Source organism: Heterodontus francisci, chromosome 43 (genome assembly GCF_036365525.1).
Source record: "Heterodontus francisci isolate sHetFra1 chromosome 43, sHetFra1.hap1, whole genome shotgun sequence".
In the NCBI taxonomy this organism is placed as follows: Eukaryota; Metazoa; Chordata; class Chondrichthyes; order Heterodontiformes; family Heterodontidae; genus Heterodontus; species Heterodontus francisci.
The window spans coordinates 29,345,309-29,357,400 of record NC_090413.1 but is presented as its reverse complement, the minus strand read 5'-3'; the positions used below and the strand labels follow the sequence as shown (position 1 = coordinate 29,357,400).

Here is a 12,092-nt window from a genome sequence, read left to right as displayed (position 1 = left end):
ATGAAAAATGAAATGGAAGGGTTGTGAGGCAACTCACTCCTGTATTGAAGGAAACTGATCTCCTTTGCACTCTTTGTATTGTTGACTTGGTGCTGTTTTGAATTGTTTTGTAATGTATTGTTTTTAAAAAATTTTTATGAATAAAGTATATTTTGGGGAAATAAAACAAAAAAAAAGACATTCTCTCAGCACGGCAGCCTGGCAGGAGTGGCCGATGATGCTCTCACTTGTCTGATTTGTGTCAGGGGAACTTGGCATAACCAGTCTGAGAAGCACTACATATTAATCCCCTTTTCCCCATCACCCATGTTCTTCCTGTGACCTCTTATTCTATGTGTGAATTGGGTGGGTCATAGAGTTTTGCACTGGTCACAGTGTGGCAGAACAAGCTACAGGCAGACATTGAGGGAGCCAAGAGTGTCACCGAATGTTTAACAATTTAACATACTGACAGGTAGCAGTCAGAAGCCGGATCAACCACCTCCCACCCTGGATTCATTCCATGTTACTCAGCCTTTAAAATACACGCTGCACCAGCCCAGGGTAGCCCACCCTCTGATCTTTAATGTCTCTCTCGGTGGTGTGACCTGAGTGGATTTTCATTTTGCGGGGGAATTGGAGGGCCTCTCGATATCTGCCAGTGGAGTGGGAGTGCCATGGTGGAGTTAAGTACCCAACTCCAGTCTTTTCCCCATCATTATCCTGGTCCTGACTTAAACTGATTTAAGAGAAGAGGTGGGCAGCATGTTAGCAGGAAAGCAGCAGAGGTAAAAGGAGCTGATGGATGCTTGGAGGAAGAAAAGAAAAATCATCCCATTAAACCCATTCCTTCCATAGCCTGAGTGTGACCATCCAATCAGAGATTTCCTTCCCAACACCTATTTGAAGTATACAGATGGATTCACACTTGAATACTTATTTGAGATGATAAAACCACCTTATTTCATCTGCGTCCTCAGTTTTATGGCAGAAGTTGTTAATTTGGTTTTGGCTCAGTGCAGCGATAATCCACATCGTGACGTTGCATGGGTGCCAGTGACAAAGTTCAGTGAGACCGAGACTTGGGTTCAAACTTCACTCCCCAGCAACATTGAAATTTTATTTATTTTATTTTATTTATTTTTATTTAGAGATACAGCACTGAAACAGGCCCTTTGGCCCACCGAGTCTGTGCCGACCAAGAACCACCCATTTTTATACTAACCCTGCAGTAATCCCATATTCCCTACCACCTACCTACACTAGGGGCAATTTACAGTGGCCAATTTACCTATCACCTGCAAGTCTTTGGTGGTGGGAGGAAACCGGAGCACCCGGCGAAAACCCACGCGGTCACAGGGAGAACTTGCAAACTCCGCACATTGGTCTATCTTCCCTTTTCCCGAGAGCAAGTTATTGTTTTACAATCAGGCCACTGGTGCTTTACTCTCAGACAGTAGGATAAAACACAAGTGAAAAAACCTATTGGGCCAAAGAGTGCAGAGAAATAACCTCAGAGTTAGGATGCAGCAGGAGGTCCTAAAGATAGGTTACCATAGATCCAAGCTTTGAAGGCTTGCTATTTTAATGGGTGCCTGTTTATCCCCCTGTGCTCCTTTGCCCCATTCAGTGTTGACATTACAGTCTTAAACTATTTTCATCACCAGCAAAGCAACTCCAACCCCAATCCCAGTGCTGTCCTGCACTAATACAATCACAGCCCCATTCTCAGGAAGCATTGCATTTATTGCCCATCCCTAGTTGCCTCGAGAAAGTGGTGTTGAGCTTCCTTTTTCTGGAACTGCTGCATTCCACGTGGTGAGGGTCCTCCCACAGTGCTGTTAGGTAAGGAGTTCTAGGATTCTGACTCAGCAGCAATAGCTGTGGCACAGTGGTTAGGTTGGCACAGTGGCGCAGTGGTTAGCACTTCAGCCTCAGAGCTCCAGGGACCCGGGTTCGATTCTGGGTACTGCCTGTGCAGAGTTTGCAAGTTCTCCCTGTGACCGCATGGGTTTCCGCTGGGTGCTCCATTTCCTCCCACAGCCAAAGACTTGCAGGTTGATAGGTAAATTGGCCATTGTAAATTACCCCTAGTGTAGGTAGGTGGTAGGGAATATGGGATTACTGTAGGGTTAGTAAAAATGGGTGGTTGTTGGTCAGCACAGACTCGGTGGGCCGAAGGGCCTGTTTCAGTGCTGTATCTCTAAATAAAATAAATAAATATATTTCAACTCAGCATGGTGTATGACTGAGAGGACCACTTGGAGGTGGTGGTGTTTCTATGTGCCTGCTGTCCTTGTCCTTCTAGGTGATTGAGGTTGTGTGTTTGGGAGGTCTTGTGGAAAACGCCTTGGTGACTTGCTACAGTGCATCCTATAGATGCTATACACTGTAGCCATGTGTGCTGGTGGTGGAGGAAATAGATGTTTAAGACTCAAAGACAGTGGATGGCTGGGAAGGGTGTCCAATCAAGTGGGTTGCTTTGCCCTGGACAGTGTATGCACAAACATGATCCCACATCGGGTCCTGTCCCAATCTCAGCTCCTGTTGGCTTTTAGAATTTCACAAGCTGGTCGAAGGAAGGGAAAGGAACTTTCTAAATGTAAGAAAGATTGACATTTTGAGGGTAAAGCTAAAAGGATGTAACACATAAAAACAAACATCATTACTGAGTCGGCTCACAGTGCATGCTAGGGTTTTGATAAAGCCCCTATTGTATTAGTCAGACCAACACTGAATGAATCCTTTATAGGACTGTCAAGGAGCCAGAAGCATAAAGCAGTGTAGAACAGACATTATCTTGTGTCTGTTGAACATAAATTTTCCAGTTCTCTCTGGTTGGAAAGAAATCCCGTTGGGATCATCAGCTTTCCTCACAGATGGTACCAAACAATGGGCAGACTGTATGAATCGCAGTGTACAGCTCCCGCAATAATAGATTTTATAGTTAGACTGTAATGCAGTTGGGAGGAAAGGAGGAATAAATTCCTTATTCTGTACTTGACACAGTGTTATCAGGGTAAAGGGGAATATATTCCTTATTCTGTACTGTACACAGTGTTATCAGGGTAAAGGGGAATATATTCCTTATTCTGTACTTTACACAGTGTTATCAGGGTAAAGGGGAATATATTACTTATTCTGTACTGTACACAGTGTGATCAGGGTAAAGGGGAATATATTCCTTATTCTGTAATTTACACAGTGTTATCAGGGTAAAGGGGAATATATTCCTTATTCTGTACTGTACACAGTGTTATCAGGGTAAAGGGGAATATATTCCTTATTCTGTACTTTACACAGTGTTATCAGGGTAAAGGGGAATATATTCCTTATTCTGTACTGTACACAGTGTTATCAGGGTAAAGGGGAATATATTCCTTATTCTGTACTTTACAGAGTGTTATCAGGGTAAAGGGGAATATATTCCTTATTCTGTACTTTACACAGTGTTATCAGGGTAAAGGGGAATATATTCCTTATTCTGTACTGTACACAGTGTTATCAGGGTAAAGGGGAATATATTCCTTATTCTGTACTTTACAGAGTGTTATCAGGGTAAAGGGGAATATATTCCTTATTCTGTACTTTACACAGTGTTATCAGGGTAAAGGGGAATATATTACTTATTCTGTACTGTACACAGTGTGATCAGGGTAAAGGGGAATATATTCCTTATTCTGTAATTTACACAGTGTTATCAGGGTAAAGGGGAATATATTCCTTATTCTGTACTTTACACAGTGTTATCAGTGTAAAGGGGAATATATTCCTTATTCTGTACTTTACACAGTGTTATCAGGGTAAAGGGGAATATATTCCTTATTCTGTACTTTACACAGTGTTATCAGGGTAAAGGGGAATATATTCCTTATTCTGTACTGTACACAGTGTTATCAGGGTAAAGGGGAATATATTCCTTATTCTGTACTTTACACAGTGTTATCAGGGTAAAGGGGAATATATTCCTTATTCTGTACTGTACACAGTGTTATCAGGGTAAAGGGGAATATATTCCTTATTCTGTACTGTACACAGTGTTATCAGGGTAAAGGGGAATATATTCCTTATTCTGTACTTTACACAGTGTTATCAGGGTAAAGGGGAATATATTCCTTATTCTGTACTTTACACAGTGTTATCAGGGTAAAGGGGAATATATTCCTTATTCTGTACTTTACACAGTGTTATCAGGGTAAAGGGGAATATATTACTTATTCTGTACTGTACACAGTGTGATCAGGGTAAAGGGGAATATATTCCTTATTCTGTAATTTACACAGTGTTATCAGGGTAAAGGGGAATATATTCCTTATTCTGTACTGGACACAGTGTTATCAGGGTAAAGGGGAATATATTCCTTATTCTGTACTTTACACAGTGTTATCAGGGTAAAGGGGAATATATTCCTTATTCTGTACTGTACACAGTGTTATCAGGGTAAAGGGGAATATATTCCTTATTCTGTACTTTACAGAGTGTTATCAGGGTAAAGGGGAATATATTCCTTATTCTGTACTTTACACAGTGTTATCAGGGTAAAGGGGAATATATTACTTATTCTGTACTGTACACAGTGTGATCAGGGTAAAGGGGAATATATTCCTTATTCTGTAATTTACACAGTGTTATCAGGGTAAAGGGGAATATATTCCTTATTCTGTACTGTACACAGTGTTATCAGGGTAAAGGGGAATATATTCCTTATTCTGTACTGTACACAGTGTTATCAGGGTAAAGGGGAATATATTCCTTATTCTGTACTTTACACAGTGTTATCAGGGTAAAGGGGAATATATTCCTTATTCTGTACTTTACACAGTGTTATCAGGGTAAAGGGGAATATATTCCTTATTCTGTACTTTACACAGTGTTATCAGGGTAAAGGGGAATATATTCCTGATTCTGTACTTTACACAGTGTTATCAGGGTAAAGGGGAATATATTCCTTATTCTGTACTTTACACAGTGTTATCAGGGTAAAGGGGAATATATTCCTTATTCTGTACTTTACACAGTGTTATCAGGGTAAAGGGGAATATATTCCTTATTCTGTACTTTATAGTGTTATCAGGGTAAAGGGGAATATATTCCTTATTCTGTACTTTACACAGTGTTATCAGGGTAAAGGGGAATATATTCCTTATTCTGTACTTTACACAGTGTTATCAGGGTAAAGGGGAATATATTCCTTATTCTGTACTTTATAGTGTTATCAGGGTAAAGGGGAATATATTCCTTATTCTGTACTTTACACAGTGTTATCAGGGTAAAGGGGAATATATTCCTTATTCTGTACTTTACACAGTGTTATCAGGGTGAAGGGGAATATATTCCTTATTCTGTACTTTACACAGTGTTATCAGGGTAAAGGGGAATATATTCCTTATTCTGTACTTTGCACAGTGTTATCAGGGTAAAGGGGAATATATTCCTTATTCTGTACTTTACACAGTGTTATCAGGGTAAAGGGGAATATATTCCTTATTCTGTACTTTACACAGTGTTATCGGGGTCAAGGGGAATATATTCCTTATTCTGTACTTTACACAGTGTGATCAGGGTAAAGGGGAATATATTCCTTATTCTGTACTTTACACAGTGTTATCAGGTTAAGGGGAATATGTTCCTTCTTCTGTACTTTACACAGTGTTATCAGGGTAAAGGGGAACATATTCCTTATTCTGTACTGTACACAGTGTTATCAGGGTAAAGGGGAATATATTCCTTATTCTGTACTTTACACAGTGTTATCAGGGTAAAAGGGAATATATTCCATATTCTGTACTTTGCACAGTGTTATCAGGGTAAAGGGGAATATATTCCTTATTCTGTACTTTACACAGTGTTATCAGGGTAAAGGGGAATATATTCCTTATTCTGTACTTTACAGTGTTATCAGTGTAAAGGGGAATATATTCCTTATTCTGTACTGTACACAGTGTTATCAGGGTAAAGGGGAATATATTCCTTATTCTGTACTGTACACAAACAGTGTTATCAGGGTAAAGGGGAATATATTCCTTTTTCTGTACTTTACACAGTATTATCAGGGTAAAGGGGAATATATTCCTTTTTCTGTACTTTACAAAGTGTTATCAGTGTAAAGGGGAATATATTCCTTATTCTGTACTTTGCACAGTGTTATCAGGGTAAAGGGGAAGATATTCCTTATTCTGTACTGTACACAGTGTTATCAGGGTAAAGGGGAATATATTCCTTATTCTGTACTTTACACAGTGTTATCAGGGTAAAGGGGAATATATTCCTTATTCTGTACTTTACACAGTGTTATCAGGGTAAAGGGGAATATATTCCTTATTCTGTACTTTATAGTGTTATCAGGGTAAAGGGGAATATATTCCTTATTCTGTACTTTATAGTGTTATCAGGGTAAAGGGGAATATATTCCTTATTCTGTACTTTACACAGTGTTATCAGGGTAAAGGGGAATATATTCCTTATTCTGTACTTTATAGTGTTATCAGGGTAAAGGGGAATATATTCCTTATTCTGTACTTTATAGTGTTATCAGGGTAAAGGGGAATATATTCCTTATTCTGTACTTTACACAGTGTTATCAGGGTAAAGGGGAAGATATTCCTTATTCTGTACTTTATAGTGTTATCAGGGTAAAGGGGAATATATTCCTTATTCTGTACTTTACACAGTGTTATCAGGGTAAAGGGGAATATATTCCTTATTCTGTACTTTACACAGTGTTATCAGGGTAAAGGGGAATATATTCCTTATTCTGTACTTTATAGTGTTATCAGGGTAAAGGGGAATATATTCCTTATTCTGTACTTTACACAGTGTTATCAGGGTAAAGGGGAATATATTCCTTATTCTGTACTTTACACAGTGTTATCAGGGTGAAGGGGAATATATTCCTTATTCTGTACTTTACACAGTGTTATCAGGGTAAAGGGGAATATATTCCTTATTCTGTACTTTGCACAGTGTTATCAGGGTAAAGGGGAATATATTCCTTATTCTGTACTTTACACAGTGTTATCAGGGTAAAGGGGAATATATTCCTTATTCTGTACTTTACACAGTGTTATCGGGGTCAAGGGGAATATATTCCTTATTCTGTACTTTACACAGTGTGATCAGGGTAAAGGGGAATATATTCCTTATTCTGTACTTTACACAGTGTTATCAGGTTAAGGGGAATATGTTCCTTCTTCTGTACTTTACACAGTGTTATCAGGGTAAAGGGGAACATATTCCTTATTCTGTACTGTACACAGTGTTATCAGGGTAAAGGGGAATATATTCCTTATTCTGTACTTTACACAGTGTTATCAGGGTAAAAGGGAATATATTCCATATTCTGTACTTTGCACAGTGTTATCAGGGTAAAGGGGAATATATTCCTTATTCTGTACTTTACACAGTGTTATCAGGGTAAAGGGGAATATATTCCTTATTCTGTACTTTACAGTGTTATCAGTGTAAAGGGGAATATATTCCTTATTCTGTACTGTACACAGTGTTATCAGGGTAAAGGGGAATATATTCCTTATTCTGTACTGTACACAAACAGTGTTATCAGGGTAAAGGGGAATATATTCCTTTTTCTGTACTTTACACAGTATTATCAGGGTAAAGGGGAATATATTCCTTTTTCTGTACTTTACAAAGTGTTATCAGTGTAAAGGGGAATATATTCCTTATTCTGTACTTTGCACAGTGTTATCAGGGTAAAGGGGAAGATATTCCTTATTCTGTACTGTACACAGTGTTATCAGGGTAAAGGGGAATATATTCCTTATTCTGTACTTTACACAGTGTTATCAGGGTAAAGGGGAATATATTCCTTATTCTGTACTTTACAGTGTTATCAGTGTAAAGGGGAATATATTCCTTATTCTGTACTGTACACAGTGTTATCAGTGTAAAGGGGAATATATTCCTTATTCTGTACTTTGCACAGTGTTATCAGGGTAAAGGGGAAGATATTCCTTATTCTGTACTGTACACAGTGTTATCAGGGTAAAGGGGAATATATTCCTTATTCTGTACTGTACACAGTGTTATCAGGGTAAAGGGGACTATATTCCTTATTCTGTACTGTACACAAACAGTGTTATCAGGGTAAAGGGGAATATATTCCTTTTTCTGTACTTTACACAGTATTATCAGGGTAAAGGGGAATATATTCCTTTTTCTGTACTTTACAAAGTGTTATCAGTGTAAAGGGGAATATATTCCTTATTCTGTACTTTGCACAGTGTTATCAGGGTAAAGGGGAAGATATTCCTTATTCTGTACTGTACACAGTGTTATCAGGGTAAAGGGGAATATATTCCTTATTCTGTACTGTACACAGTGTGATCAGGGTAAAGGGGAATATATTCCTTATTGTGTACTTTACACAGTGTTATCAGGGTAAAGGGGAATATATTCCTTATTCTGTACTGTACACAGTGTGATCAGGGTAAAGGGGAATATATTCCTTATTGTGTACTTTACACAGTGTTATCAGGGTAAAGGGGAATATATTCCTTATTCTGTACTGTACACAGTGTTATCAGGGTAAAGGGGAATATATTCCTTATTGTGTACTTTACACAGTGTTATCAGGGTAAAGGGGAATATATTCCTTATTCTGTACTGCACACAGTGTTATCAGGGTAAAGGGGAATATATTCCTTATTGTGTACTTTACACAGTGTTATCAGGGTAAAGGGGAATATATTCCTTATTCTGTACTGTACACAGTGTGATCAGGGTAAAGGGGAATATATTCCTTATTCTGTACTTTACACAGTGTTATCAGGGTAAAGGGGAATATATTCCTTATTCTGTACTTTACACAGTGTTATCAGGGTAAAGGGGAATATATTCCTTATTCTGTACTTTACACAGTGTTATCAGGGTAAAGGGGAATATATTCCTTATGCTGTACTTTACACAGTGTTATCAGGGTAAAGGGGAATATATTCCTTATTCTGTACTTTATAGTGTTATCAGGGTAAAGGGGAATATATTCCTTATTCTGTACTTTACACAGTGTTATCAGGGTAAAGGGGAATATATTCCTTATTCTGTACTTTACACAGTGTTATCAGGGTAAAGGGGAATATATTCCTTATTCTGTATTTTATAGTGTTATCAGGGTAAAGGGGAATATATTCCTTATTCTGTACTTTACACAGTGTTATCAGGGTAAAGGGGAATATATTCCTTATTCTGTACTTTACACAGTGTTATCAGGGTAAAGGGGAATATATTCCTTATTCTGTACTTTGCACAGTGTTATCAGGGTAAAGGGGAATATATTCCTTATTCTGTACTTTACACAGTGTTATCAGGGTAAAGGGGAATATATTCCTTATTGTGTACTTTATAGTGCTATCAGGGTAAAGGGGAATATATTCCTTATTCTGTACTTTATAGTGTTATCAGGGTAAAGGGGAATATATTCCTTATTCTGTACTTTACACAGTGTTATCAGGGTAAAGGGGAATATATTCCTTATTCTGTACTTTACACAGTGTTATCAGGGTAAAGGGGAATATATTCCTTATTCTGTACTTTACACAGTGTTATCAGGGTAAAGGGGAATATATTCCTTATTCTGTACTTTACACAGTGTTATCAGGATAAAGGGGAATATATTCCTTATTCTGTACTTTACACAGTGTGATCAGGGTAAAGGGGAATATATTCCTTATTCTGTACTTTACACAGTGTTATCAGGGTAAAGGGGAATATATTCCTTATTCTGTACTTTACACAGTGTTATCAGGGTAAAGGGGAATATATTCCTTCTTCTGTACTGTACACAGTGTTATCAGGGTAAAGGGGAATATATTCCTTATTCTGTACTTTACACAGTGTTATCAGGGTAAAGGGGAATATATTCCTTATTCTGTACTTTGCACAGTGTTATCAGGGTAAAGGGGAATATATTCCTTATTCTGTACTGTACACAGTGTTATCAGGGTAAAGGGGAATATATTCCTTATTCTGGACTTTATAGTGTTATCAGGGTAAAGGGGAATATATTCCTTATTCTGTACTTTATACAGTGTTATCAGAGTAAAGGGGGATATATTCCTTATTCTGTACTTTACACAGTGTTATCAGTGTAAAGGGGAATATATTCCTTATTCTGTACTTTACACAGTGTTATCAGGGTAAAGGGGAATATATTCCATTTTCTGTACTTTACACAGTGTTATCAGTGTAAAGGGGAATATATTCCTTATTCTGTACTTTACACAGTGTTATCAGGGTAAAGGGGAATATATTCCTTATTCTGTACTTTACACAGTGTTATCAGGGTAAAGGGGAATATATTCCTTATTCTGTACTTTACACAGTGTTATCAGTGTAAAGGGGAATATATTCCTTATTCTGTACTGTACACAGTGTTATCAGGGTAAAGGGGAATATATTCCTTATTCTGTACTTTACACAGTGTTATCAGGGTAAAGGGGAATATATTCCTTATTCTGTACTTTGCACAGTGTTATCAGGGTAAAGGGGAATATATTCCTTATTCTGTACTGTACACAGTGTTATCAGGGTAAAGGGGAATATATTCCTTATTCTGGACTTTATAGTGTTATCAGGGTAAAGGGGAATATATTCCTTATTCTGTACTTTATACAGTGTTATCAGAGTAAAGGGGGATATATTCCTTATTCTGTACTTTACACAGTGTTATCAGTGTAAAGGGGAATATATTCCTTATTCTGTACTTTACACAGTGTTATCAGGGTAAAGGGGAATATATTCCATTTTCTGTACTTTACACAGTGTTATCAGTGTAAAGGGGAATATATTCCTTATTCTGTACTTTACACAGTGTTATCAGGGTAAAGGGGAATATATTCCTTATTCTGTACTTTACACAGTGTTATCAGGGTAAAGGGGAATATATTCCTTATTCTGTACTTTACACAGTGTTATCAGTGTAAAGGGGAATATATTCCTTATTCTGTACTTTACACAGTGTTATCAGGGTAAAGGGGAATATATTCCTTATTCTGTACTTTACACAGTGTTATCAGGGTAAAGGGGAATATATTCCTTATTCTGTACTGTACACAGTGTGATCAGGGTAAAGGGGGATAGATTCCTGATTCTGTACTTTATAGTGTTATCAGGGTAAAGGGGAATATATTCCTTATTCTGTACTTTACACAGTGTTATCAGGGTAAAGGGGAATATATTCCTTATTCTGTACTTTATAGTGTTATCAGGGTAAAGGGGAATATATTCCTTATTCTGTACTTTGCACAGTGTTATCAGAGTAAAGGGGAATATATTCCTTATTCTGTACTTTACACAGTGTTATCAGAGTAAAGGGGGATATATTCCTTATTCTGTACTTTGCACAGTGTTATCAGGGTAAAGGGGAATACATTCCTTATTCTGTACTGTACACAGTGTTATCAGGGTAAAGGGGAATATATTCCTTATTGTGTACTTTACACAGTGTTATCAGGGTAAAGGGGAATATATTCCTTATTCTGTACTGTACACAGTGTGATCAGGGTAAAGGGGAATATATTCCTTATTGTGTACTTTACACAGTGTTATCAGGGTAAAGGGGAATATATTCCTTATTCTGTACTGTACACAGTGTGATCAGGGTAAAGGGGAATATATTCCTTATTGTGTACTTTACACAGTGTTATCAGGGTAAAGGGGAATATATTCCTTATTCTGTACTTTACACAGTGTTATCAGGGTAAAGGGGAATATATTCCTTATTGTGTACTTTACACAGTGTTATCAGGGTAAAGGGGAATATATTCCTTATTGTGTACTGTACACAGTGTGATCAGGGTAAAGGGGGATATATTCCTTATTCTGTACTTTATAGTGTTATCAGGGTAAAGGGGAATATATTCCTTATTCTGTACTGTACACAGTGTGATCAGGGTAAAGTGGGATATATTCCTTATTCTGTACTTTATAGTGTTATCAGTGTAAAGGGGAATATATTCCTTATTCTGTACTTTACACAGTGTTATCAGGGTAAAGGGGAATATATTCCTTATTCTGTACTTTACACAGTGTTATCAGGGTAAAGGGGAATATATTCCTTATTCTGTACTGTACACAGTGTTATCAGGGTAAAGGGGAAT

At 37.6% G+C, this 12,092-nt stretch overlaps 1 protein-coding gene across 9 annotated transcripts in view; it reads right to left on the bottom strand.

Moving 5' to 3' along the window:
- The window catches only part of LOC137355796 (sphingosine 1-phosphate receptor 2-like), a 235,104-nt gene that overhangs the window by 21,058 nt on the left and 201,954 nt on the right, over nt 1-12,092 (bottom strand). The window lies entirely within an intron of this gene.